The sequence below is a fragment of the Amphibalanus amphitrite genome, unplaced genomic scaffold (genome assembly GCF_019059575.1).
Source record: "Amphibalanus amphitrite isolate SeventyFive unplaced genomic scaffold, NRLGWU_Aamphi_draft 000115F_arrow, whole genome shotgun sequence".
Taxonomy (NCBI): Eukaryota; Metazoa; Arthropoda; class Thecostraca; order Balanomorpha; family Balanidae; genus Amphibalanus; species Amphibalanus amphitrite.
Window position 1 is genome coordinate 346,524 of NW_024881610.1, and position 6,013 is coordinate 352,536.

The following is a 6,013-nucleotide window of genomic DNA, read 5'->3' on the forward strand; positions in this document are numbered from 1 at the left end:
GTATCATTGTGTTCCTGGTGATCAGCCAAATCGAATGATATGCGATATGATGCAATTTGGTTAACTTGAACTTAATTGATTAATTAAAGTTTACTTAAAATTTAAGAAAAACTTTAAGTACACTTAAGAAAGCAAAAAAGTATATCATTCGACGCGCCTTGACGTGCTGAGTTCACTGGTGCTTTTCTTTTTTCTCTATCTTAATTAGATCAAAAGTTATAAGCGAAAAACCTTTGACCTGTTTTTAGCGAAATTTTTACATTTATACCCCCCAAAACCCCCCTAAATATTGACCTAGAGCAACCAAATTTGCACAGGGGCGAGAACTCCAGGGGGCCCACCTACCTACCAAATTTGGTGTTTCTAGGTGCCATAGGAGCCAATCGCGAGGGGGGGGGTCGCATCGACCCCCCCCCTGCCAAGCCGTGTTATGAAAAATGCCCTGCCAGGGCGAGGGTTATAATGGGGAGGTCGCAAAATTGACCTGACCTTAGGTCATCGATATCAAAATTCTGAGATATACATTTTGTACATGCTATTGCTCTCAGCAATCGCTGAAAGTTTCAAAGCGATCGGTCACTCGGTGTAGCTATGACAGACATTGAAAGTTTTTATGAGGTGAGGTCACTTCAAGTGACCTGGTGACCTGACCTTGAATGACCTTGGTCTGAAATTTTTACAACATGTGTAGAATTGATGTATGATAAGGTGTACCAAAAACGGCGGCGCTCCGCGCCGCCGTTTTTGAGATATTCGCGAAAAACCACAAGGGGGGTGTTCAAACACCCCCCCCCCCCAGCAGGGCGCGGGTTAAATTAACCCTCGCATGTGTAGGCGGGGGGGGGGCGGATGGACCCCCCCATGGTTTTTCGCGAATAACTCGCGTAAAAAGCGCCCGATCGCGACGAAACTTTCAGTACCCTCGCATTGATCAATTTGACACCTACTCTGAAAATTTCATGACCCTGACCCAAATGACCTTCGACCTGTGACCTCTTTTCCGAGACCATGTTTGGCCGGAATCGCGATTCGGCGTACGTCGGCTCGCATTAGCCGCGCGTTTGCAAGCTTTTCGTGGTTTCATACGTTCAAACATGTGATTTGATGTTGCTCCCATGCATTAGGGTGGGTGTCAAGGTCACCTGAAGGTTAGGTCAGGTCATTGACCTTTGGTGACCTCGGGTGACCTCGGTTCACTTTTTCGAGTTTTACATGTTTCTATGCTAGTTTTTGGAGCTGAATTCGAATTTAGCAACCATTTGAACATTTACGAAGTAGTTTTGATGCCTTCGTAACATGTTACGAAGCTGTCAGAGGCGGTTGACACGTACTACGAATACCTGTCACGACGCCTACTGATTGACCTGACCTGACCTGACCCGACCTGGTCTAAATGCTTAAAGACATCATCTGTGATCAAAACTAACACGATTTTCGTGATCAGCACCCCGAAAAACCCCTTAGCAGCCACACTTTACGACTTTCTAATAGGTCCCGATTTTCCCGACTTTGGGTCATTGACCTGACCTGGAAGGTCAACCAATGACCTAGGACCTTAATATTGGGTATCATCGGCTTCCTCTCGTCACGGGCAACACGCTCGTTTTTTTCCGCGAAGCTCTAGCTCGATCAGGGGCCAAACGGCAAGGGGGGGGGGGTCCAACCGACCCCCCCCCCCTACACATTAGAAGCTGGAAAACGCCGCACACATGCGAGGGTTAAAGGGACCCTCCCACCTTAACATTAGATTTGAGTTGAGATAGCCAAAATGGGGTCCCTGGCTCACAATTACCGGTTTCGACACTCACAACATCGAGAAATGCCTTAACTCAGAAATATTGAATTTCAAAATTGCAGCATTTTGATTCAGAGGGGCTAATGCTTAGGAATACCCCTCTGAATGTGTGACGTCAGCGCAGATATCTTAACGATTTTTAAATGTTTGACTAAAACGTTTTGTAGCACGTGGAGGTATAAGCTATTTGCGCGCAACATCTGCCGCAAACGCCGCACTTCTAAAATAAAGTCGCTAGAAATAGCGGAGATCCCAAAAAAGTAAACAAAAGTAAAAGTCTAATATCTTGAAAACCGGTGAATATTTTTCGATGAAATTTGGTAAATATTCGTTTTCGCTCTTTCTGAACCGAGCGACATCATTTTCATGCCAATTCATAAACTTTTTTGAAGGTGGGAGGGTCCCTTTAAAGCGCTTAAATTATTTCAAGTTTCGATGTAAAGCCCTTGATAGCAAAGTACATTAAGCCGATGAAGCCGATCTCATAATTTTCAATCGCAACAAACCATTTCAAAGCACTAATCAAACACAATCCGGATTGGATTGCAAAAATTGGAAGTATGATGCAATCCAATCCGCAATCAAATCCTGTTTTTTGGAATGGATTTCAAATCCAGGTGCAATCCACCAAAAAGGAATGCAATCAGGATTTTGCAATCCTGCAATCACAATCCTACCGATGCCTGCCGGGAAGAGCCAAGAACCGGTAGAGCTCGATCGGTATGTCATCCAAGTATCATGACCGTCAATGTGGCAGCAGAGTGACATTAGCAAATCTGCTGTTTGCAGTCATTTAGCCGACATTTCAGCAGACAATCGGTCGGGCCGAATACGAGTATGTTGCTCTGGCAGCGGATTCGCCAAGTGCAGGGTTACCGCTGCTAGGGAAATTTCCCTTTTCTATGGAAATCAGCGAACATCTAGGGATATATGGATTTCACACGAAATCTAGGGAAATACCACCAACCCGAAAAATTGTTGTTTTTGCCTGCTTCTGCGTTGTTCTATTTCGGGTGCGGCTAATTTTTTTACATCAAAATTTTTGTTTTGGCGCAATTTTTACAATGTCTAGCGCATATCACTCCCATTCGGTCAAACTGACGGTGCAAAATAATGCATCGACTCGTCTCTTACGCCAGCACTACCGCTACCCATACAGCAGTTTCCCGCGTCCTGCAACACCCCACAATTTGCGATATATCGAGCAATTATATTATACCACATACAGTAATTTGATATATGCCAGCAATTTCATCAGAATCTCTTATGTTAACGTAACAGAATGTAGTTTTTTTTTTGCCATGAATAGATATATTGAAAACATAGGTACCAGTGATTCTACCAACTATTTAAGTAATTGACAGAACCAAAGCAGAGTCGAGAATGTTCAGATCGTTCACAGCGGTTCTGGAGCAGCGCCGTGGTCGCGGATGCTCTCACGCATCTCTGCGAGGAGCGCGGCATATGCGGTCAGCGCATTGGGGCGCGGCGCGGTCGGGGCGTGTCCTGTGCCAAGCTGGGAGAGAGGCATAACAGCTGCTCGGCGAGCTGCTGCGTCGTCGGCGAGTCCGCATCCGTAAGCGGTGGAGACTCGCGGAGGGGCAGCAGGTAGTAGGCCAGGTCTGGGTCATCTAGGGGGTTTCTGCTAGGCTCCTCACTGCGACTCCCTGCAGATGGACGGACTGGCATCACTGGACCGGGTCGCAAAGCTGTCGCTGAATCCTTGCCGCAGCCGACGCTGCAGTTCCCTTCGCCAGTGTTGTCGCAGCCGTCGCTGATCTCACCAGTGCTTCTGTCACCTCCGCCGCCGCCGCCGAATGTAGTTAATTGTTGTTTTAGGGCGCAGCGACTATAACCATAAGCGGCGGAACGGGGAAGGCACCGGGGCACCGTGCCCCCCTTTGATTTTGGCATTTTAACATTAGCCCTATGGGCGTTGCATGGAAAGATGGGACCAAAAGTCGTCAGTGCCCCCCTCCCCCCTTAATTGAAGGTGTTCCGCCGCTACTGACTATAACACGAATGGTTAAAATGAGGAAAGTACATCAAATTCCATGAAAATAACCGCATCTAGGGAAGTGATTTTTAAAAAAGGGAAATTTTCGTGAGAATCTGGGGAAACCAGCGAGACGCCAGCGGTAACGCTGGCCAAGTGCCTGCATTATCTCATCCAAGGCACTAGGCAGCAATCTCATCCATGGGTTATAGAAACTTGGTTGGAAGCAAGTTGGAAGTCTATTTCGGGACGATGATTCGGGCTCTTATGAAGCGAGCTTTCGTTGAAAACCGTTGAAGCGTTCGTATGAACCGCTCCTAGGTAGATGAAAAAACACAAATATGACGCGTTTGCTCCGATAAATTGTATTCTCTTTGCGAACAAATAATGTTAGCGCTGGTCTCAGCATCCCTGAATGAAGTAAAAAGGTAAAGCATGAATTGCGAGTGAACGATTTTAAAATATTTTAACTCAAACAGTGAGGGCTGTTTTCAATAGTTTGTCTTTCTTGATACCTCGAACTTCCCAAATCTTTTATCCATTATTACCTAAAGCGGTCTTGAGCCGCATGCGTATATATCTTTCCCGAGCGAAAAAAACAAACATTCCAGTTTTTTGGCGCTTTTGTTTCAATTGTGGTTGTTTTGTTCGAAGGCTTATACAGGTGGTGTTTGCGCAAAATTTCTAACGGAAAATCACCGACTATTTAGTGTCGACAGCTGCATATTAACTTTTTGAACACGCCTCCATCACTGCTTGTTTATTGGCTGTCTGTGGTATTGGGCTGTGTTGCTGTATATACCGTGTGTTGCTGGGTGATTGTGATAATATTTTGATGATTAACCTTTTTATTCGGCGGTGGAGAATTCTGAAAATCCCAGGACCCAGGGGGTGCTACAAACCCCTAATTATCCACCCCTGTTTTTTATTTTAAGTTCCATCCAGTACCAGTATCAGTATGGGTGTTTTTGGCAATGGAAGGTAGGTGAAACATTTCATTATTGTAATTTTAATCTTTTGAGACCTGAATTTCAACATTCTCTTGAGAGCCTGAGAGCATTCATGCCAAGGTTTCTGAGTCTGTTTCATGATAAAGAGACAATATTTATAATGGAGTCAACTTGTGGGTCAAGTCAGCAGAACTTGATAAATGAGTATGACATCACCTCTACACCTGTCGCCTCCTGTATTGTAGTGATGGCAGGTTCAATGCTGAGTCTCAGAATAATAGCCAGCGAGCGTATACTGTTGTTTTGTATTTCTATGCCCGATCGGCCCTAATGTGTAATGTCTTGCATTTCTAAATATTGAACTGTAATGAATGAGACGCTGTAATGAGGTACTGTAATGAAAAGACTGCCTCAGACTGCAAGGTTTTATTTAACCAAATATGACTGCATGTCTGCTACAGAATGAAACACTGACAAACACTGACACTGACATCAGGCACTGACAAAGTGAATGCACAAGAACGATAAGGACTTCTGGACTTCAGAGCAAGAGATACACCCCACGCTCAGGAACGCCGCTGTCACCACATATAGCATACAGCACCCGGTCGTGCCCATCATTAGCCTACAAGCCCCACCAGATGCTAACCGGCCACGATTTTACTGCCCTCTACGAAAAGCAGTCATCTCACTTTGCAAGCGACCTCTACAACGATAGAGGAATCGACAACTGGCAATCCGACCTGATCGCGTCTCTCCGGTCTTACCACTTTGGCTGTGCAGTGGTGGTAAACGGTAATGGGCTTCCGCAATTACCATAAGCTCCAGGGAGGTGCCATCCCCACACCTCCCCTGCCGTCCTCTGCATCGCCATCGTTCATCACAAATGGCTATAACTAGGGTTACCCGCGTGCTCCGCAACGCGAAGAAGGGTTATGTTTGACCCGTGGGTATTGGGTTGGTCTGTGTCGATTTGGTTGGTATCCATTTCCTTCGATTGCTTTTTGACGGCCAAGCATTTTGTAATAAAAAAGATACATCGCATCGAGGTGCCCGTGTCGTATTACCATGCGTTCTACTTTAGGATGATTCGAAAACTGGCGTGAAGTCTTTTGAGGGCCATCGATGAATTTCGCTAAAAATGACGATGTAATGGTTTGGAACATTTACATTTTTAAGGATACTGTTGCTAATCATGCAAAAATGAAGAGTGAATATTGGACAGAATTGAATGCTCTATCCAATGGTACCATATTCAATTGCCAAAGGTAT